Consider the following 25011-nt stretch of genomic DNA (forward strand, 5'->3'; position numbering starts at 1 on the left):
TATAATACATGCACATTGAAGTTATTTACAGATGCAAAAACAGGTATACAAAAATTATCTACGCATGCAGAAATTCCGGCCGAACTACGGCGTTCAACGCGTATGTATATGTATATATATATATATATATATATATATATATATATATATATATATATATATATATATATATATATATATATATATATATATATATATATATATATATATATATATATATATATATATATATATATATATATATATATATGACATTTTATATAATTACATTTTTCTCGGTAATAAATAAAGCTAGGAAAAAAGTGGAAACTGCGATGGAAAGCTGAATAAATTTTCTTTATATATATTACCTAAAATCAATAGGTGTTCCTAGTAAATAATTGAGCAATTGAAGCTCAAAGACGTAAGTTTTGTTTTTTTCATGTAAAGTCAATTGTTCACTAAAGATTTTTATATAGAAAAGTTGATATTTTTACATTTTGCCGTTTAGCACGATAAAGTACAAAGAATGGCCGTTCGAATGATATATAATACATGCACATTTTGAACTTATTTACAGATGCACAAACAGGCGTACACAAAATTATTCACGCACTCGTAAACCCTAGGCCGAACTGCAGCTCGACTGGGTTCTCGACTGCTCATATTTCCGCTTACATTTTTCGTAATTACTCGGTAGTGAATAACACTAAGAAAAAAGTGAAAATTGTAATGGAAAACTGAATAAATTTTCTATAAATACCCCACGTAAAAGCAATAAGTGTTCGAAGAAAAAATTGAGCAATTGAAGCTGAAAGATGCAAATGTTGCTGAAAGACAGAAATATATGTAAAAAAAGCAAATTCTTCATTATTTATCTTATCGAAAAACGCTTGGAATGTTATTCAAAATACTCAGTAATCACTTGCAAACACTTTTATGACAATAACAAAAGCGAAAGCACTTCACAAACGCAGATAAATGACGACAAAGCGAAATACGTGAGAGTGCTAAAAAGATGTGCTGAACGCGGTCAAAACTGGAGGTGAAGTGCTTCAGTTGGGGGAGGACTGCGGCGCATGCCAGATACCTATCGGTTTCCTGTTTGCGTTTTCTTGTAGGTCTAAGATCTGCCCATGCAATGGGGCAGTCCTCGTTTTCTTCGGATGAATTTTTTTTTTTTTGTGAATTTCCCCCCAAAATAACTCATGGATGACGTGGAAATCACGTCATCGGAGCAATTACGGAAAAAAATTTATTGATGCGGTTTTGCGTCATCAGATCACCAGAAGGTTAAGCAACATTTGTAGCTTCATGAATGTATATAAATCATGGTCCAATAAAAATTTCATAATAAGAGCTGTGTGTTCCAAACATAACAATGAGCTATCATGGTGGAGGTGGGTGAATGCCGAAGCCAAGTACGATTTCCCCTCTCTCGACAGGTAAACAAGTATGGCAGATTCGGCATTAACTTATACCTCTCTTGGCGGCTCAGTGGTTCGACCGTCAAATGAAGTCGCTGGAATATACCATGTCGAGGGATCGAGACCCAGCAGTACCGAACCATTTATCATTAAAAAAAGAAAAATTCCCCTTTGGTGGTAATTCCCCAACAGGGATATTCCTAAAGTAGCATGAATTGGATATTTAGCAACATTTGTAGCTTCATGAATGTATGTAAATCACGGTGTGATAAAAATTTCATAATAAGAGCTGCGTGTTCCAAACGTACCCATGAGCAGTCACAGTGGAGGTGGGTTAATGCCGATGCCAAGTATGAATTCCCCGCTCTCAACAGGTAAATGAGTACCGCAGATTCGGCATTAACTTATACCTCTCTTGGTGGCTCAATGGTCTGATCGTTGAATGGAGTCACTGGAAGGTACCATGTCAAGGGATCGAGACCCAGAGGTACGGATCCATTTATCATTTAAAAAAAAAATTCCCCTTCGGTTATTATTCGCCATCGGGGATATTCCCGAAGTAGCGTGAATTGGATATTAAGTCATTTGCAGCTTCATGAATGTATATGAATCACGGTGTGATAAAAATTTCATAAGAGCTGTATGTTCCAAACGTACCAATGAGCTATCATGGTGGAGGTGGGTTAATGCTGAAGCCAAGTACAATTTCCCCGCTCTCGAAAGGTAAATAAGTACGGCAAATTCGGCATCAATTATTCATCTCTTGGTGGCTCAGTGGTTTGACCATTGAATGGAGTTGCTGGAAGGTACTGTGTAGAGGGATCGAGACCCGATGGTATCGATCCATTTATCATTTACAAAAAAAATTCCCCTTCGATGATAATTCCCCATCGGGGATATTCCCGAAGTAGCGTGAATTGGATATTAAGCAACATTTGTAGCTTCATGGATATATATATATATATATATATATATATATATATATATATATATATATATATATATATATATATATATATATATATATATTATATTATATAAATGCTCCTCTCAAGTGGTGACAAATTCAACCTCTGAAAAGATGTAAATTGAATTATTTTAGCAATGCTGAAAATGGTAGCCAATTCCTCGTCCTGAATGAGAATGGCGTGAAGGATTAATGAAACACGGTGTCCTTTGTGTTTACAACTTCCTAACAATATATGTGGAATTGTGAACTTACCAAGCACAGCATAATGAAGACGTGAGAGCAATTGAGACATCCTAGTCCAAAGTTCTTTGTAAAACGAACACAGAGACACCCTGCAATGAAGTGAAAGGAATGCAATTTGGAAATAAGATCAAGGCTATTTGTTAGTAGGAAAGTCTTTGAATCTAACTCACAAATATTATTGTCAGAGGAGCATTCCCAGATAGGAAAACACTGCTCCTCGCAGAGATGTTCAACTGTCACAAACATTTGAAGAAACTACTTGCAGAGTGTATACAGCACATAAATAGCCCATCCAAAATATTTAATAACAGCAGGGGTTCAATTTCCAAATTTTTGAGCGTTATTTCCAAGGTAGAAGAAGTTGGAGACAAAGTGCCAGGAAGTATATCGGTCTTGGAGCTTCAGTGAGACTAAGAACGAACTTTTGGACAGTTGCGAGATGGAAAACATGAATTATGAAAAGTAGAACATCAATGAAGAAAAGGGAAATGTTGGTCTGGGATCGAGAAAAGGTAGACGAGCAAGACCACTGGCGATAGTGTTTAGAGAGCAAACAAGAGATGCTAAAACGCTGGGTGTTTGGCTAACAGGGCAGTGGCAGTAGATTTCGCAGTTCCATAGGGAGCATGACCAGAAGCGATTAAGCTAGGGGAGGTCACCAGTTTATCTACCTAACGGAATCCATATTGGCGATTGCCGAAATCCTGTAACGGCCCAATAGCCCTTTTCCCTATTTCCATGAGAGAGCGGCTTTTCACGAAAGAGAGACGGTTGCAGGACCATCTTACTGGAAGAGAGAAGGAGCCAGATTTGCCTAATTTATTTAGATGGTTTTAGCTAAAGAAGGGAAGAACTGTCACAGAGGAAAGAAACAGTACATAAGAAGAAGATTTACCATATGCATTCTTGTGCTTGTAAAGATTAAAATAAAATCTAAAGCCCATCCCCTCAGTACAATTAATAAATGTCATATACTTATCCTGAAAGCTGTACAAAGAGGTACACAGTATCTCTTAATCTGCCGGGAATATCTTTGTTCACAAGACCGCCCTACAAAGGCGTCATGGTTGTTAATTGGAAAACATCTTTCATTCCCTATCGTTGTTCGTATTTAATCTGCAGATTAGGCTTGCAATATATTCACCCGAACTTATACCCGGGTGCAATGACTTGCTCATGGCTCGAAATGATTGCCTGCGATCAACAAGAGGGTCCAAAGGGCCATGATGTCCATATCTACAGTCGAGTGGCGATGGGCCGCCATTCGTTCTGATCCAGGACGCAAAAGGGACATAAATGACTCTCCCCTTCCCACTTAATATCCAATATATATATATATATATATATATATATATATATATATATATATATATATATATATATATATATATATATATATATATATATATATATATATTTGTGTGCGTGTGTGTGTGTGTGTCGAGCTTACGCTATTTCCTTTCCCCAGTAAAGGAATTTGTTAGGAATTGGGAAGGGAACAATAAGTAATCTCTGAATTAAGAGAGAGAGAGAGAGAGAGAGAGAGAGAGAGAGATTCATAATTTTCATTTTTTTCTTAACATTGGTATATCATTTATATGTACTTTACATAAAAGTGAATGGAAAGGGAATTGATGTTTGTAAATTAACTGAAATAAAACATTGACATGAAACGAAAGCTTATTTACAAAGGGAAATCAGAGATTTTATTTGTACAAAGACTTATCACGTGAAAAAAGTGCATTGCTATAACACTGATGCTGTTTCCAACGGACAGAAAATTTTGACAAAACGTAAACGAACAGTAGAAACAGATGATCTTAGTAATAATTGGATAAATGCTGAACCTCTGAAAAATTATATAATTATAAGAGAAAGCTTGAAAAGCAAAGCAGAGCAAGAAGTCATCACACTAAGCACTGCCATGATTCGAGAACGCGGCTAGGCGAAGGCAACGAGGCGATTTCCAAGCGAAAGGAAACCTGAGAGCAGAAAGGTCATCACGGAGGATTTCAGCGCGAAATGGGTCTAATAGAACACTAGACCAGAAATGATTAGTGCAAAGAAGAAAAGGCTTTAATAAATAAGATAGCATCAACTAAGTAATGCCAAGATCATCAAGAGCAAAGTTAGACACATCAAATTACGGAAACAATACGAAAAACTAAGGATGCCATACATACGACGCGCAAACATGCTATCAAATGTAAAATTAAATTAAAAAGTAAATACGTGGAAAATTAAAACAGATGTAAAACAAACGGGGTGTGTCTCCAAATACTGATGGGTGAAATGAATACTCACTACAAAAGATTACCCTTAGAATAAAACAGTTATAAAATAAGCACAATTTCAAATAAGAATCTGACTGTTCTGGAATTAGATTTCCTTAATTGATAATGCTTTTGACCAGGGGCGGCTCGTCAATAGGGACTGTGAGACTGCAGCCCCCCCAGTGGATTTCTAGGATTCACGAAAATAAAGTTAATTTATTGATGTTTGACTATCATTAACATGAAAACACCTATTCTCATATATTTATATGAAAAAAATTACTGCAAAACAATGAGGAAGTACGTAAATTATTTACTATTTAATGATACGAAAGCGGGGAAGGGGGAAGCTTCCTGGGCAGTATGGAGAGTGGACTGCCTCCCATGCAGTCTTGTCTCAGACGTTGGTGTGACGGTTGTTGTGAATGGGTGTGGAGAGCGGGGAGAAGGGGGGGAGGCTTCCCGGGTGGTGTGCAGAGTGTGGACTGCCTCCCACCAGTCTTGTCTCAGACGTTGGTGTGATGTTATGTATGTTTTTGCGTCGCTCTTATTTTTGATAGTGTTTAGCAATTTGCCAGGGATGATTTTAAAATATTATTGATCAGTGATGGCTTGTGCTCAATTTTAATTATCATAGATGTTGTAAGATCACAGAAACATCGTATAAAATAGTATTTATTCTTCTTTTCACAGGTAGGCCTAGCATTATTTTGCAAAATGGCACAAGAAGCAAAGACGGTTTCTTCATTGAAAGAACTCAATTTTTCACAATTAACAGCCCTCCCATCAATAACAGTCACGAGCCGCCACTGCTTTTGACAGCAAAAACTCTAATAACACAATTCACCTGGGACTGCGTAACACTAAGAAGCATTCATCTTAACAAATTCAAAATAAGCCAGAATGAACATATTTTTGTCTACGTGCGTACACGAATTAACAGAACCCCAGCAAGCGGAACTTTAGTAACAGTTAAAAAATGAAATAGAAATATAAAATAAAACCTCTTTCGGTGTTGTTTGGTCCCAACATCGAACAGCTGTTCTTCGGTTCTTGACAAACAACAGCGAAAAGTGGAATGGAAACCGATGTCTTTCCTTTTGCCAGATTGTTCGCCCGCAACGTTCAAGTAAAAACAGCACTATTGATGAAACGTTCTCATCGAAGCACGACCTTTTCGTGAAACACTCTTTGTTAGTTAGTCCTAGGGATGCTACACTGCGTCAGGGTCGGCAATCACGTGGCTAGTCAATCAATGAATTTCAATCTTGAAATCGTACCTGAATGGAGAATATCGTCAAGGGACCACCCTTCACTCGGTCCACTCTCCATTGTATCTATCTCCAATATTATTCTACAATTATGAAATTTAAATCTTGAATCAATCAACACCTAGACGTTAAAAATGGCTTCAGCTCTTTCATTTCTTTCATTGGTGTATGTACGTGTGTGTGTGTGTGTGTGTGTCCCCGTTGGTGAGCTTGCTGTGAATATCACAAGGCAATATCATGAATACATACATATATATATATATATATATATATATATATATATATATATATATATATATATATATATATATATATATATATATATATATATATATATATATATATATATGTAACAACATTCCATGAATTTGGTATATTTACAATTTTAGCTATAATGTGTTCTGTGTAGTAGTATTAATTGTTGAAATACCTTCTGCAGTGAACTGTCAGATCTCAAAAGAGTTAGTGATTTGGACAACTTAACAGCGTAATTTATAATTAGTGATACGTTTCAATTATAACGTAGTATGGGATCATGTGTTCTGTCCCCCAGCAACAAGCATTCTGTACGCGTGATTTCGTATGTTGTGTTTTGGTTCAATTGTCATTGTGAAAAATAACTCATTAGCAAGCGAGGGAATGGCAATCAAGTCGTGTAAGGTTTCGTCTCACACGAGAAAAAGACGAATGGTTTCGCAATGTTTCATGTACTGTTCTGAAAACCAACTTTGGTTCTTTGTTTTGTTTTGAAAGTGTGTCACTTGTGACTGGCTGGCTGCCAGCTGCTTTGATCTTGTTGAGATTTTGTTAAGAGCTTCATCCCATATGATTTTCTGGTAAAAACATGTACCTTTTTTAGAAATGCAAACAAGTGTTGCACTGAAGCACATGGCAACTCTATCATGGTTAAGAGTACATTGCTCTTATCATGCATTGTTCTAACGCGTTAGTTGGCCCCAAAATGTTTTGCTCAGAAATAGTGACGTGATCTGGTTGTTTCATTTCTTGCTGGAATCCAAAAGTTTGTTCATTCTGATTTCTTAGACCATTCGTGTGGTTCACTCTCTCTATCTCTCTCTTTCTTCAAAAGAGAGAAATTTTTAACATAAAGTGTTAGTGTGGTCACTGGTATTGGTTTTAGCTTTTGAGATCTGAATGTAAGAAAAGTGTGTAGTGTGTAATGGCACCTATCAGAAGTGTATTTTGCGAATCTCAAGCAGCTGCATTTCGAGTAGATTTTGCAAAAGTTTTCACAGGTTTGTGCAAGGTAAAGTGAATTTTACTTATTATTACCATGGTGTAATAAGGTATATTAGGGAAATTTTGCCTTAGCAAAATTATTATTGGTAAATCTTTTGTGTATTTTTGTGTTATTGTGTTTGCAGTCTCTTGATTTTTCACATTTTACATATTGGTGATTTAACATTTATTCACTTAGCATTTTAAATACTTCTCGATAATTTAACATTGCATACTTGATTTAATTTTCATTTACTAAGATGTTCTTTTCAAATCTTGTGTAATTGATAGTTTAAATTTTGCTTCATTGAATTAATTTCTTGATAAATTAACCTTAGTAATTTAACTCAAGAATTAATTCAATTTTGTGTTGTTTTCAAGTAATAGTAAATTTTTCAGATTGTGAATTCTGATTATAAATTTAAAAATAAATATTTGGATTTAATGATTTTAAAAACAGTCTTTCATTTATTGACCACCAGTGAATAGGATTAATTGTGTGCAACAGACAAAGTGATAAACATGTTTTGTTCCTTTAGTTTTGCTGAAGTGAATTAAGACCAGGGAAACAGTTAAAGTTGTTTGATGGAGTGATGCCCTTTTGCTCTAGTATATTTCTTGTTCAAGTGTTGATACCTCACACTTGTTTTGATAAACTTAGTTTGATTTTTCAAGCGACTGATAAGCTTTTAAGGGATCATTGTTACCTTTAGAGTACTCAGTCGTAACTTTTATTGTTATGAGAGTTCAGGTAGCTGGCTGAAGTGGGGTAAATTTTTGAATTCTGTGATTAGTTGTGTAATAACTAGGTACTTGGAAGACTTCGTGACGATAAAATTTGGTGGCCAGGCCCGGGAACAAAACAAAATATCACTCTCGTTTACAGTTTATACTGGTGGTGTGAGGGATGTATTTTGTTAGGAGAGTGATCACATAATTATTTTTGCATTGTATTGTGAATTATTTATTCGAGTAACTTAGAGAAAATGGCTCAGTTCAATGTGCAGAAGTTTTTAGCAGTTCCTTCCACCCCAGAGTTATCTGAATCCAACCTGACTAAGGCACAGTGGATTGCTTTAGCAGTGGCATGTCGGGTTAATGTGTCTAGCGGTATGATTAAGGCACAAATCAGATGTATTGCAATCCAAGCATTGATGGTCTCTGGTAAAATAGATGAAGAGTTAGGAGAGCACAAGGATTGTTGAATGCAGCTGAGGAAGACTTTATAAATAGACAAGAGGAACTGAAAGCTAACACTGAGTCTGAGATAAAAAAAGAAAGAGAAAAGTGATGTGGAAGCAGAGCTTAGATGCATAGAAGCAGAAGAAAGTTTGATTAAGCTGAAGATGCAGGCTGAAAGACAGAAAATGCAAGCAGAAAAAGAGAGGAAAGAGAAAAAAGTTTGATTAAGCTGAGAATGCTAGCAGAAAGAGAAAGAGAAGAAAGGGAGAAAAGAGAAGGAGAAGGAGAAAAATGAAGAGAGAAAAGAAAAGGAAAGACAGAGAAGAAGGAAACGCAGCAGATGAAGAAAGAGAAAGAGCAAAAGAGGAAAGGGAAAGAGCGAGAAAGCAAGGAGATTATGAAAGAGAGATGAAATTAATAGAAGCTCGCTCTAAGTTACCTGTGACACCATCTAACCCTACCAAAGGTAATTCAGACCCTATATTTGATGTGGCAAGAGTGCAGAAGTTAATTACAAAGTTTACAGAAGAAGCTCCAGATGAGTTTTTTCATCACTTCGAAAAGTGGCTTCAGGTATGGGATGGCCAGAAGATGAATGGTCAGTTTTGATGCAGAGTGTTCCCACTGGTAAAGGAAGAAGTGCCTATTTAACCTTATCAGCTGATCAGTGTAAAGAGTACAAGGTACTCAAACAAAATGTGCTACAAGTTTTCCAGATGACCCCTAAATATTACAATGAAAGATTCAGATCTTTGAGAAAGGGTGACAAGATATTTTGGATTATGCCTACAAAGTAAGATGTTTCAAACGATGGTTGGAGGCTGCTAAAGTTAAATCTATGGACGAACTTGTGCAATATCTTAGAGGAATTCTCGAACACATAAGAGTCTATTTAAGGTTTTAGGTATCATCCAAATTTCAGGAACATTACAACTGGGAATCCTTCTAGTGGCAATGCCAGTACAAAGCCAGGTAATGCCCTTCAGCAATCAAATGTTGGATCCTCATCATCCAGTTTCTCATGACAGATACAGAAGACTAATGCTGTCTGCTTCAAGTGTGGAAGAGCAGGGCACTACAGTCGAGATTGTTATCAGACACAACAGCAGACAAAGCCAGTTGGTCAAGTGGTTAAAGGTAACCAGGTGAAACAAACTACAAAGAGCAGTGTGAGGAAGACTGAGACAGTTAGGATGACTGACACTAAACAAGCTGAGTGTTTAGCAACCGGTGGATATGTAACCTCTAGCAGTGGGTGGCTGAGCAGCTTGGAGGCTTTTAAGCCACATATCTATGAAAGTACACTAGCAACTCAAGGAGGGAGTGTGCAGGTACCAGTCGAGGTATTATATGATACAGGGAGTAACCGGAGTAACCATAGTGTGGTAGTTCGTGGTGCTCACCCACAGTTGGAGAAGAATCTCACCGGATATTCAGTTATTTTGAAGGGTATAAGAGGAGAAGATGTAACTCCTATATGTCACTTGCACCTGTCCTTTGAATTGGTGACAGGAATGTTGATTTTGCTGTAAAAGACTCACTAGCTGTTGAAGGTGTACATGTTTTACTGGGTAATGAAGTTGGTGGTGTCCATTTGTTCCTTGTCCTATATTGACAGACAAACCATTGAGGATAATCCTACAGTAGATTTAGAGAAGAAAAACCCCCACCTGTTTCCAAGTTGCGTAACTACCAGGAGTATGAAGAGAACTACGTCTGCAAGTGAAGAAACTGAGGGTTTACCTGCACCAGAAGGATCAAGTGAAGGATCTTTGAGCTTAGAAGAGCTGTTCCAGGAAAGTTAGCAAGGAAGAGATTTCCCAAGAAGACAAGGATCCTGTTGTTCTTGAAGAGACTCAGAGTAGTCAGTGTTCCTGAAGATAGTAGTAAAACTACAGTAGCAGAGTTAGCAGATATTGAGAGTCCAGCCCATAATGTTGGTCAAGTGACTAGAGAGAAGCTAATGGAACTGCAGAAGAAGGATACAACGTTAGCTGATTTGCTCTTCAGAGTTGTTGATAAAGAAGAGATGCAACAAACTCATACCTGTTATTATCTAAAGGAAGGATTGCTAATGAGGAAGCACTGACCTGCAGATATACTAGGAAATGTTGAATGGGGTGAATATCATCAAATTTTGATTCCATATCCACTGAGGAAGCAAGTGGTAGCAGTAGTGCATGAGTCTGGACATATGGGAATCAAGAAGACTGTTGAGAAGATTATGGACCATTTTCTTGCCCTGGACTTCACAAGGATGTTAGCAGGTTTTGCAGAGAGTGTCACACATGCCAGATAGCTGGAAAACCGAATCAAACTATTCAGAAGCCCCCCTACAATCCATAGACATTAGAGGAGAACCCTTTAGAAAGGTAATTATAGATGTGGTTGGGCCGCTTCCAAAAACAAAGAAAGGAAATGAATATCTGTTAACATTAATGTGTTCAGTGGCAAGGTATCCTGAGGCGATTCCTGTAAGAAGTATAAGTGCAAAGGTAATTGCTGAGAAGTGGGTGGAGTTTTTCTCCAAGTTTGGAATATCAGAAATTGTGCAAAGTGACCGAGGAACGAACTTTACTTCAAAACTGTTCCAGGATGTGATGAACTTGTTAGGAGTGAAATAACAGTTATCAACTGCTTATCATCCAGAGACCAAGGAGCCTTATAAAAGTATGTTAACTAAGTATTGTTATGAATCAGGAAGAGAATAGGATGCTGGTTTACCCTTGATGTTGTTTGAAGTTAGGAATGCTTATCAAGAAAGTGTGGGATGTTCACCAAATCAGATGCTTTTTGGTCGAGACGTGAGAGGTTCACTGAAGACTCTTGCAGAGGACTGGGAGGAAAATCAAGGGGAAATCCAAGGAGAATATGTGAAGAATTTGAGGAAAAGGTTAAGAGAAATTAGAAAATACTCTTTAGAAAATCTGAAAATAAGTCATGAGAAAATGAAAAGAAGATATGATGCTAAGACTAAGTTAAGAATTTTAGTGTAGGACAGCAAGTTCTAGTGTTCTTACCAGTGAAAAGATTTCCCATAACCAATAAGTTTCAAGGTCCTTATAGGATAATAGAGAAGTTAAGTGATCGAACTTACGTGAATGAAACACCAGGAAGAAGGAAACGACAGAGGAAATACATGTGAATCTTTTGAAACCTTACTTCTCAGAGACTAAAACTGAAACTGTGTCAATAACACAGACAACTTCATCTACAGATGACGATAATGGCTACAAATTAGGAGGTGAAAGCAAGATAAACAATTCTTCCTTATTGGAAAATTTGAAGGATAAATTAAAACATCTGAGTCTTGAGCAAAGTGGTGAATTACGTGAAGTGATTCAAAGTTTCCCTGAAATTTTTCCAGATGTGCCTAGGCATATCGATCTGACAAATCATGAGAAAAAGATCAGAGAAGATGGAAAACATTTTAAACAGAGATAATATCACTTATCACCTTTTCACAGAGATGTTTTGAAGAAAGAAGTGGAGTATTTGTTGCAGCATGGATTAGCAGAACCCAGTTCAAGTCATTATAGTTCTCCTTATGTGTTAGTGAGGAAACCAGGTGACTCATTTAGGATATATACTGATTATAGGAAACTGAATTCTGTAAGTGTGGCTGAAAATTATCGTTTTCTTCTTATTGATCAATTACTTGGTAATATTGGGCAAGCCAAATCTGTTTCCAAGATAGATTTGTTGCAAGGTTATTATCAAATTCCCTTTGATTAGGATGCTAAGTTGCTGTCAGCTTTCATCACTCCTTTTGGACTGTATCAATACCGTTTTGCTGTATGGTCTGATGAATGCACCTGCAACATTCTAGCGAGTGATGGATCAACTACTAGGATCCATAGAAGGAGTAGGTATTTACCTTGATGACTTTGTGATTTATTCTAATACATGAGAAGAACATCTGAAGATTTTAAGGAAAGTGTCCAAGAAACTGCGGGAAGCAGGACTTACAAAAAAGTGAGTTTGGAAAGGCAACTGTTCACTATCTGGGATTTGGAGTTGGAAAATGCCTTCTCGCTCCTGTTGACGCTAATGTAGAAGGTATCCGTAAGGGTAACCTCCCTACTTTGAGGAAACAACTACAAAGGTTTTTGGGCATGGCTGGATTTTATCGCCGATTCTGTCGAATTTTCTCAGGCATAGTGGCTCCCCTGACTGATTTTGTAACCCTACTATGTAAAGACAGAGAACATTTTTGGAAGGAACAATGTAACCGCAAATTATTTATCCCATTGTGAATCATTGGATTCAAGCCCAGGATAGCTAATCTTCTGTTGGGAGGAATTTCATTATATTGCTTTGAAATATGTATAGTATTCCATGATCTTGGTATATTTACAATTCTAGATACAATGTGTTCTGGTAGTAGTAATAATTGTTGAAATATCGTATGTAGTGTAGTGACAGATCTCAAAAGAGTTAGTGATTTGGATAACTTAACAGTGTAATTTAGAATTAGTAATATATTTTAATAATAATGTAGTATGGGATCACACGTTTTGTCCCTCAGCAACAAGTGTTCTGCACTCGTTATTTCATATGTTGTGTTCTGGGTCAATTGTCATCGTGAAAAATAACTCGTTAACAAGCGAGGGAATGGCAATCGAGTTGTGTAAAGTTTTGTCTAATATGAGAAAAAGACTAATAATTTCACAATGTTTCATATACTGTTCTGAAAACCAACTTTGGTTCTTTGTTTTGTTTTGAAAGCATGTCACTTGTGACTGGCTGGCTGCCATCTGCGTTGATCTTGTTGAGATTTCGTTAAGAGCTTCATCCATACGATTTTCTGGTAAAAACTTGTACCATTTTGAGAAATGTGAACAAGTGTTGCACTGAAGCACATGGTAACTCTGTCATGTTTAAGAGTACATTGCTCTGATCACGTATTGCTCTAATGCGTTAGCTGGCCCCAAAATGTTTTGGTCAGGAATAATGACATGATCGAATTGATTCATTTCTTGCTGGAATCCAAAAGTTTGTTCATTCTGATTTTAGAGACCTTTTGTGTGGTTCACACACACACTCTCTCTCTCTCTCTCTCTCTCTCTCTCTCTCTCTCTCTCTTCAAAAGAGAGAAATTATTAGTGTAAGCGTTAGTGTGGTCACTGGTATTAGTCTTAGCTTTTGAGATCTGAATGTAGGGAAAGTGTGTAACGGCGCCTATCAGAAGTGTATTTCATGAATCTCAAGCAGCTGCATTTCAAGTAGATTTTGCAAAAGTTTTCACAAGCTTGTGTAAGGTAAAGAGAATTTTACTTATTACCATGGTGTAATAAGGTATATTAAGAAATTTTGCATTAGTGAAATTATTATTGGTAAATCTTTTGTGTATTTTTGTGTGTTATTGTGTTTGCAATCTCTTGATTTTTCACATTTTATATATTGGTGATTTAATATTTATTTACTTAGCATTTTAAATATTTCCTGATAATTTAACATTGCCTACTTGGTTTAATTTTCATTTACTAAGGTGTTCTTGTGTAATTCTTGATAGTTAAAATTTTGTTTCATTGATTTAATTTCTTGATAAATTAACCTTTATAATCTAACTCAAGAATTAATCAAATTTTGTGTTGTTTTCAAGTAACAGTAATATTTTTCAGATTGTGAATTCTAATTAAAAATTTTTAATTTAAAAATAAATATTTGTTTTTAATGTTTTTAAAAACAGTGTTTCATTTATTGACCACCAGTGAATAGGATTAATTGTGCGCATAAGACAAAGTGATAAACATGTTTTGTTCCTTTAGTTTTGCTGAAGTGAATTAAGACCAGAGAAACAGTTAAAGTTCTTTGATGGAGTGATGCCCTTTTGCTCCAGTATATTTCTTGTTTAAGTGTTGATACATCACACTTGTTTTGACATAGCTTGATTTTTGAAGTGATTAATAAGCTTTTAAGGGATCACTGTTACCTTTAGAGTACTCAGTCATAATTTTTATTCTTATGAGAGTTCAGGTATCTGGCTGAAGTGAGGTAAATTTTTGAATTCTGTGATTAGTTGTGTAATATCCAGATACTTGGAACACTTCATGACAATATATATATATATATATATATATATATATATATATATATATATATATATATATATATATATATATATATATATATATATATATATATATATATATGCGTGTGTGTCTGTGTGGTGTATACATGTTTATACATATGATACACACACACACTCATATATATATATATATATATATATATATATATATATATATATATATATATATATATGGAGAGAGAGAGAGAGAGAGAGAGAGAGAGAGTTTATGTGTGTATAATTTCCAGATATTATAAATAAGCAGCATTTTCAGTTTATGTAAATATAAATAGTAATCTCAGTTTGACCCAATAAATCAAAATGCTAGGTCGATCTTGCCAGCACTTCCGGCTCTCTCTCTCTCTCTCTCTCTCTCTCTCTCTCTCTCTCTCTCTCTCTCTCTTCTCTCTCTCTCTCTCTCTCCTTGAATGAACACTCACATTCGAATAAAAGACTGAGCCCCATCCTATCTGCCGTCTTGGTGAACGTAGTTTTAGGAAAGAGAAAACAGTAATTAAAAGCTTCTGAGTGTGTCCCGATACTTGGTAGACTCGTGTGTGTAATGGTGACAAAAGGAGTTTGATCATTTTATCATTATTTGGTTGAAGCAAATTTAAAGTAGACAGAAATTTATGTGGAAAATGAACATGTGTTAATTAAGGAAACGTAGTTTCATTAGGAAGTGTACAAGAATAAAATGGATGACAAATAGGATAAAGTTAATGACATGAAAGTTGAAGGAACTTACGATGAGTGTGTAAAATTTTAGGACAGGATCACAAAATTAGCAAGGATCATGTGATGTTTTAGGAGTATGGGAATAGAGAATAAACATGGTGCACAGTAAAAGGAGTAAATGAGAAGTTAGCGAAGGTAAAACAGTGATTATTTAAGGAATACAAGGAGTCATAATGAGGTCAAGATGAGGGTAACAGAGAAAAAGAAAGAGTGTAACTAACAAAGGGGGAGAAGGTGAGTAAGGACTTCAATGAGAGTAAAAGTTATTCTCTAAGGTAGTAATTGAAATAAGAAAAATTCATAAGCAAACGCATGTCTTATTAAAAGATGGAAAAAGACCGTCTGAAGAGAGTGCTGTTCTGGGTTGATGAAGTATTTTCCAGATTTGTTGAATGTAAAAGAGAGAATAAAGAAAGAGAGAGGCAGAGCGATTCATAGGGGAAGAACACTGTTGGTTTAGAAAAGAAAGAGGGTGCATGGATCAAGGGTTTGCTATAAAACAGCTGTTAAAAGTCAGGTCGACAATGGTACCTCGTTCTGATTAGCGGACCTGGGTTCGTTTCCCGCTATCGCACATCACAATTTCTTCATATTTCTTGCACTTGGATCTTAAGACCTTGTAGTGACAAGCGTATCCAGAAAAACGGAAGAATTCGAGAAAGTTAAGAGGGCATTGTGGCTATTACAAATATATGTGTATCTGGTAAAAAGTGACCAGTAGATTCTACATATATATTTCAGCCTAAAAAAGCAATAAAAATCGATTGTCCACTTGGCTACGATGGTGAGGATGGGTCTATTCCAGCTCTAATATATATATATATATATATATATATATATATATATATATATATATATATATATATATATATATATATATATATATATATATGTATGTATATATATAATATATATATATATATATATATATATATATATATATATATATATATATATATATATATATATATATATATCTGAAAAGAGGGGCAATAGACTTTTATCCTTCTCGTGGTCAGGTCGACAATGGTACCTTGTTCTGATTAGCGGACCCGGGTTCGTTTCCTGCTACCGCACATCAGAATTAACTCATATTTCTTCCAACTGGATCTTAAGGGTTTGTAGTGACAAGCGTATCCAAAAAAGTACAGAGTTAGAAAAAGTTAAGAGGGCATTGTGGCAATTACAATCATATATTATCCGGCAAAAAGTCGTATGGTAGATTTTACATATTCATACATATACACATACATATATATATATATATATATATATATATATATATATATATATATATATATATAGAATATATACTGTATATTTATATAAACTATATATAGGGTTTATAGTGATAATATATATCCAAAAATATATATATATATAAAAGTTATATATATATATTATATATATATTACAATATATATGTATGTGTGCATATATATGTATATATAGTGTGTGTATATATATATATATATATATATATATATATATATATATATATATATATATATATATATATATATATATATATATATATATATATATATATATATATATATATATATATATATATATATATATATATATATATATATATATATATATATATATATGTATATATATATATATATATATATATATATATATATATATATATATATATGTATATATATATATATATATATATATATATATATATATATATATATATATATATATATATATAAGCATTAAGCTACAAATGTCCCTTAATATCCAATTCGCTCTACCTCGGAAACATAATATATTTTCATGTATGTTATCGAAGGGGAATTTTTAGTTGATAATAAGTTCGTTGTCCCATGGGGTCGAACCAACGAAAGACAAGAACTCAGGACTACAGTGACACCTTTACCCACACGGCCAACAAGTGAGGTATAAGTCTGCTAAGTAAAGGACGAAAGAGTCGAAAGGCCTCGCAGCACTCTAGTGTTTCCCTTTCCTTTGTGGATTTTATCTTTATTTATATATTCATCACATTCCATATTTTCGTGATTTAGTTATATATATATATATATATATATATATATATATATATATATATATATATATATATATATATATATATATAGTCAGTGGATATATCCCCCTCTCTCTGTAGAAGCCCGTGCATCATTCATTCTGCAATGTCGTCTGATATTCATTTGGGCGGCCGGGCTGGGAAAAGTGGCGGGCGAAGGAGAAACAAGCATAGTTTGAACTTGATCAGGGCTGTTAGTACCAGTGTATAGCAGTGTAGGAACACCCCCCACCCCCTCCATCGCCTGATCCTGGGAAACAATAGGCTCCAACTCTCAACCCCCTTTTCACCCCCATTACATGATGTGGGAGCATTTAGGTATGGGGAAGGTCGAATAGGCATATTGAGGCTAGGGGCCAGGTAGGATTTTAATCTGTAAGCACTTAGGCTTAAGTTCTTTTTTCCTCTGCTTTTTTGCCGGTGTATATCTCCTTGCAGGTACGGTTGGCCCAAAGTTCGAAATTCAAGACGTCGTGTTTTGGAGGCCAATTCTCCTGTGACCTCGTCAGGAACGCACATGCTGCATACTCTTCCGCTCCGCTGGTTGAACTACCTTCGACAGACAGCCAAGACGATTGTTTGGCGCCCTGAATGGTCATACAAGGTTTGTACATTGCAAGTAGTCGATAGCCAGCCCTGTTCCTTCCACTTAAACAACCCCTTGAATTTCCCATTTCTTTAAACTTTAACTCCTTCCTCCACAAAGCAATCTTCCTTTGTTATGAGTCCTGCTGGCCTCCCATATCTCGCCATTAATGTGCCTTGAATTTCAGTAGAGATCCCGTGCTAATTATCCATTTATCCCTCTCCCCGTGCAACTTAAGAGCAAATTTAGGCTAAGCAATGCCAGTGTTAAATTTACTCTTTGGGTGAGTGCAATCACGTGTTCATTGTTAAAGCCCATGCAGTTACGATTCCCATATTGTGCCTACGTGATTTCATCATAATTATCTGCTGGGCTACGTAGTGGTTAATATTTAACAGGTGAAAGGGTAATATTTATAAGGGAATTTAATTTCCTTCCGTGTGTATCGTCGTTCCTAATCTAGAACCTCTCTTACAGGAGAGACCAACCAATCCGTGTGCTCTGTGCCTGATAATTCTGACTGCATTCCCATCCTGAAAATATTCCTGGATGCAGTCCGATCCTTGAAATCCGTTGTGGCCTCGCCAAAGTTGTATATGAATTATTTTCCCCATCCTGGAGTTCAATCTGTTTGCAGCATCTAACTGAGACTATTTAGTGGATCGGGGCATGACTGAACCATTTTTATTGTAACTGGAATAATTGTATTGCACATTGGCCCCCTTATTAATCAGCTTACTTGTTGCCAACCATTGCATTATTGTTCTATGTGTCCAATTAATGAGTCTGCCCATTGACTACCATGTTGTTTTGTTTGTCTCCTTGTTTCATTGCTAAAGTCTCTGTAAATAAACCCCTGTAAATATGTAAAAGAATTCTAATTCCAAATGGCGACCTTCCTCCTTTAATTGTAAATCCAGGACAATCTAAGGTAAGTTTCCAATAACTTTTCCTTTGTTCATAATCTGGGCGCAATTGGTCCCTTTGCAGTCAACATTTCCACATTTGTCCAATTCTTCCCCAACCAAGACTCCCAGTTTATGACATATATATATATATATATATATATATATATATATATATATATATATATATATATATATATATATATATATATATATATATATATATATATATATATATATATATATATATATATATATATATATATATATATATATATATATATATATATATATATATATATATATATATATATATATATATATATATATATATATATATATATATATATATATATATACTGTATATATATATATATATATATATATATATATATATATATATATATATATATATATATATATATATAATGTCACGATGTGTATCAAGTACCTGGTTACTACACAACTAATCTCAAGATTCAAAAATATACCTCACTTCAGCCATATACCTGAACTCTCATAACATTAATTATTACGACTGAGTACTCTAAAGGTAACAGTGATCCCTTAAGAAAAGACTTATTTATTACTTGAAAAATCAAACTAAGTCTATCAGAATATGTGTGAGCTATCAAAAATTAAACTAGAAATATTCTAGAGTAGAAGGGCATCACTCCATCAAAAAACTCTAACTGTTTCCCTGGTCTTAATTCACTTTAGCAAAACTAAAAGAACAAAACATGTTTATTACTTTGCCTTATGCACACACAATCAATCCTATTCACTGGTGATCAATAAATGAAACACTTTTTCTAAAAATGTTAAATACAAAAATTAATTTTTAAATTCAAAGTTTATAATTAGAATTCACAATCTGAAAAATTTATTATTACTTGAAAATAACAACACAACACTTAATTAATTCTTGAATTAAATTATGAAACAAAACTAATTCACAAAAACTTTATCAGGAATTTAAATTAATTAAGTAAAATTTAAACTATCAAGAATTACTCAAGATTTGAAAAGAAAATCTTAATAAATGAAATATTAAATCAAGTATGTAATGTTAAATTACCAAGAAATATTTAAAATGCTACTTAAATAAATGTTACATCACAAACATAAAAAAATGTGAAAATATAAAGAGATTGTAAATAGAAAAACACACAAAAATACACATAAGATTTATCAATAATGATTTCACTCGGTCAAAATTTCCTAACTTATCATACCATGGTATTAATAAGTAAAATTCACGTTACCTTACACAAACTTGTGAAAACCTCTGTAAATCACTTGCTGCAGCTGCATTACCACAATACACACTTTTTTACCAGGCGTCGTTACAAACTAAATAACTTTACTAAATTCAGATCTCAAAAGTTAATGCTAATACGTGACCACAAAACACTACGTTAAAAGTAATCTCTTTCTAAGAACGAGAGAGAGAGAGAGGGAACCAAATTAACTGGTCTCAGAAATCAGAATGAAACAGATTTTAGAATTCCAGTAACACGTGAAACAATTACATGATGTCATTAAAGCATTTTGGGTATGAGATACAAAAAAGCTCAAGAAGTAGGGAGGTGACGTCATTAAAGCATTTTGGGTGCGAGATGCAATGGAGAAATTTTTAGAAGGAAAGTGACGTCATCACAGCAAAAAGTTTTGAATGCAATCTTACAAAACATGGCGTAACTGATCAAGACACGTATTTTTTCTCTCAAAGTGGCGTACGTGACTCGAACAACGCATGTAACAACATGAAATCACTCGTCTTGAGCTCGTATGGGACGAATCGGCATTTGTTATCCAAACCTGTCATCACAACCCAAAACAAAGTGTTCTCTCTTATCTCAACTGATGACAATTGAAATGAAACAAGTCTTTGCTGGACACACACGTGTTCATATACTACGCTTTTATCAAGAAAGATATTATTCATTCTAAACTACGTTACTATTAAAATTGTATTATTAATTCTAAATTATGCTATCAAGTTATTTAATCATTAGTTATTTTGAGATCTGATGCCAAACTAAATATGACACTTCAGCAATCATTATCATTACACATAAAACAAAAAAAAAAAGTAAATATGTCAAAATTATAGGAGGATATATGTATTGCAAGGCAACATCATGAATATATATATATATATATATATATATATATATATATATATATATATATATATATATATATATATATATATATTTTTTTTTTTTCATGATGTTGCCTTGTAATACATATATCCTCCTATAATTTTGACATATTTACTTTTTTTTGTCTCAGGTTCCAGCTTCTATTAGACTTGTATGGCATAGTGGGCAGCGCCCTTGCCTTTCAATTGAAAAACCTGGGTTCGATCCCGATGTGAGTCAGAAATTTATTTCTGTTCCACACGTGATTGTGTGTTGATTACTTCTTTCTTATTCACTCAGAAGGGAAAATTCGAATGAAATGCCGTCTATTGGATCATTGCTGAGTCGGGAAGCTGGGGAAAAATCGCACCAGCGAGTTTTCCCGTTTCCCGAATCAGCAATGATCCAATAGACGGCATTTCATTCGAATTTTCCCTTCTGAGTGAATAAGAAAGAAGTAATCAACACACAATCACGTGTGGAACAGAAATAAATTTCTGACTCACATCGGGATCGAACCCAGGTTTTTCAACTGAAAGGCAAGGGCACTGCCCACTATGCCATACAAGTCTAATAGAAGCTGGAACCTGAGAGCAACTGCACCCAAGGAATTACCTGGGCAAGCCAACTGCTTGCATACCAGCGAGTTTTCCCCAACTTCCCGACTCAGCAATGACGCTGTTTACAGCATTTCATTCAAATTATCCCTTCTGAGTGAATAAGATAGAAATAATCAACACACAATCACGAGTGGAACAGAAATAAATTTCTGACTCACATCAGGATCGAACCCAGGTCTCTCAATTGAAAGGCAAGGGCGCTGCCCACTAGGCCATACAAGTCTTTTCGATCCTGATGAAAAAGATAGAAATAATCAACACACAATCACGTGTGGAGCAAAAAATGAATTTCTATCTTATTCACTCAGAAGGGATAATTCGAATGAAATGCTGTCAGTTGGGTCATTGCTGATTCGGGAAGTTGGGGAAAACTCGCTGGTATGCAAGCAGTTATCTTGCCCAGGTGATTCCTTGGTTGCAGTTGCTCTCAGGTTCCAACTTCTTTTAGACTTGTATGGCCTAGTGGGCAGTGCCCTTACCTTTCAATTGAAAGACCAGGGATCGATCCTGATGTGAGTCAAAAATTTATAAACACATACACACACACACACACACACACACACATATATATATATATATATATATATATATATATATATATATATATATATATATATATATATATATATATATATATATATATATATATATATATATATATATATATATATATATATATATATATATATATATATATATATATATATATATATATATATATATATATATATATATATATATATATATATATATATATATATATATATATATATATGTGTGTGTGTGTGTGTGTGTGTGTGTGTGTGTGTGTCATATTAGTGAATCTTTTCTAAGTTTTATATGCATTTTAGTGTTTTATCTATCTTTATTTATTGTGGCTTTTAATTCAGTTTTATTGTATTTTATTGTGTAAATTTTCCATACATACATTATTTTCATTTTGGTAGAAATTCCCAGAAGGCGTAAATACTATTTACCAAACGTCAGAATATATTGGGAAAACGACTGTCTCGTCGTATTCGTGGTCGGACCTCGTATGGAGTATACCCTGTCTTTTTGCTTCATCATCCTACCCTTCCTATATATATATATATATATATATATATATATATATATATATATATATATATATATATATATATATATATATATATATATATATATGCAGGATTAGTCAAGCTTCCAAGTTGTTTTGTTTGTGTGTGTATGCGTCTATAAACTATTGAGCAGGAATCGTAATATGAGTGAGACTACTATTAATTATCAGTTGATTGGAATTTGAAAAATGTCTGGAAACTGAATTAGGAAAGAAAAGAGTTCCAGAATACTAATTTTACCTTATGTTTTGAATATCAACCCAACCTCATGGTAAACCAGACTACTCTGCTCTATTTCGTGCTCTGAAGCACTTTTGTACAATGGAGTATACTTCAGTGCAACCTACATAATAAAGGATGGAAACTACCTCTTCATTGTAAAGCAAATATCACGACAATAATAAATAATGTCAGCAGACAAGTGCCAGATTTCTTAGAAAATGCAACCTATTCTTTTTGGCCGAAGAAATTTTGCTTTTGTACACGAAGCAACACCTGATGGAATTACTTCGTGATAATAGGAATTACTGAAAAGACTAAATGTTTTTTCCTCTTTTGTAAAATATAAGAGACTTTAAAGTTTAAAACGGAAGAAACAACTACAAAAATAATAATGCTTTTAAAAGAGCTTACAGGCTTGATCTCTTATATACAAAAGTGAATGTCTGTTTGTTTGTATGTATGTTTGTATGTTTGTGCACTACAGAAATCCGAACCAATTGACTGATCTAGACAAAATTTGGCACGTGGCCACCATTTAACCCAAGTTAGGTAGTAGGGTAGGTTTCAAACCTGTACCCCCGTGATAGACAAACACAGACATTTGCCCCATTTATCGAGGCTACTGTCTCTTTTATCCATGTATTAAGCCATTCAAGTAGCTGGTGGCTCAACCAGGCATAAAAGATGTATGATGACAGTATTTGCTTTTTTTTATTCATTCAAATGTAATTATTTAATTTCTTCTTCGTTATTATCTTTGGACTTCATTATTTTGACTGCTGCATGACATCACGATAACATATTTCGTTATAAAGTCAGTTTAAATGAGGTTTGGAATAATATCAGAAAGGGAGAAAAAGCTTCTGTCGAAAGTCATTTGTCTTATTCATTCGTGCATGCGTAGTAGCTGCTGGCTCAACCCAACGTGCAAGATGTACAATGACAGTATTCCCTTTTTATTCTTCGTTCAGATGCGAATATCCTCGTTAATTCGTTTGCTTCTACTTCGTTTTTACCTTTGGTATTCGTTATAGTGACTGCATTGTGACGTCATGGTGACGTATTCCATTAGAAAGTCAGTTTAAATACGGTTTGGAAAAATATTAATTATTGGGTGGTTTGGCAACAACACTTGACCATATGCCTAAGGTTGGGTATTCATGATAAGGTTTACCTATCAGTTCACCCATGACTGTTCGAAGGATGAATGTCCACATGGAAAAAGTAGAACTGTCAGTCGAACCGACAACACAAGCATAAACAGAAAAAAACACAAACACTTAGATAATCACACACACTATAAAGATAAGTCCACCATTTCGATTTCAACTGCTAGGCCTGATGATTACACTACCATTCCTTCCTTGAGTTTGTGAAGTTTCGTACAGTAGAGAGTTAGTAGTACATGTTAAAATTGATTGCATCCTTAATAAAAGTTCATTGTAATTTGTTTAACGCAGTTTGCTATGTAGATCGTTTTCTTTGAGATAGGCAGATTCCCCTGTGACTTTGTATCGCAGTGCAAGCATTCTTCAGAAGTAAACACACAAAGGGGGAACTTTGTGTTTTTCTGACCCTCTGCAGTTTTTACCATGGTAACTTCCACTAAACGAACATAATGAGGTTATCAAACCTAATAGATTATGGGCCCAAATGAGGTTGAGTGTCCTGAAATGGTAATGAAGACTGCATGTGGTATTTGAGGCTGATAACTTAGAGTTTTTGTTTGGAGGAGCTTCGGCATCGGTTGATGTCTGCTGTTGCTGCCATAGAGATTTGGCGACAATCACCTGAAGTCAACGAGCTAGGCTATACTTGTTGTGTAGTGGACTATGGTACTCTTGCCACTAATGTGAGTAGCTTTAAAGTGCCTCTATTATTTTATTTTCGTCAGAATGTCTGACCTGAGAAGTGTCATTGTGCCACTAAATGGCACTAATTATGCTACTTGGAAAGTCCGGTGTCAGATGGCGCTCTTTA

General features: G+C 34.6%; 1 protein-coding gene across 19 annotated transcripts in view; it reads right to left on the bottom strand.

The window, feature by feature from the left end:
• Window positions 1-25011, bottom strand: part of LOC136836319 (regulator of G-protein signaling 9) — a 1320722-nt gene that overhangs the window by 979301 nt on the left and 316410 nt on the right. For 2 of the 19 annotated variants that reach the window (XM_067100468.1, XM_067100445.1), the window contains exon 4: window positions 2629-2708. The exons of the other annotated variants lie outside the window; for them this stretch is intronic. The gene's annotated coding sequence lies outside the window, so the exon portion shown is untranslated. The remainder of the gene's footprint in view (window positions 1-2628; window positions 2709-25011) is intronic. 19 annotated transcript variants of the gene reach the window in all.

The sequence above is a fragment of the Macrobrachium rosenbergii genome, chromosome 56, assembly GCF_040412425.1.
Source record: "Macrobrachium rosenbergii isolate ZJJX-2024 chromosome 56, ASM4041242v1, whole genome shotgun sequence".
In the NCBI taxonomy this organism is placed as follows: Eukaryota; Metazoa; Arthropoda; class Malacostraca; order Decapoda; family Palaemonidae; genus Macrobrachium; species Macrobrachium rosenbergii.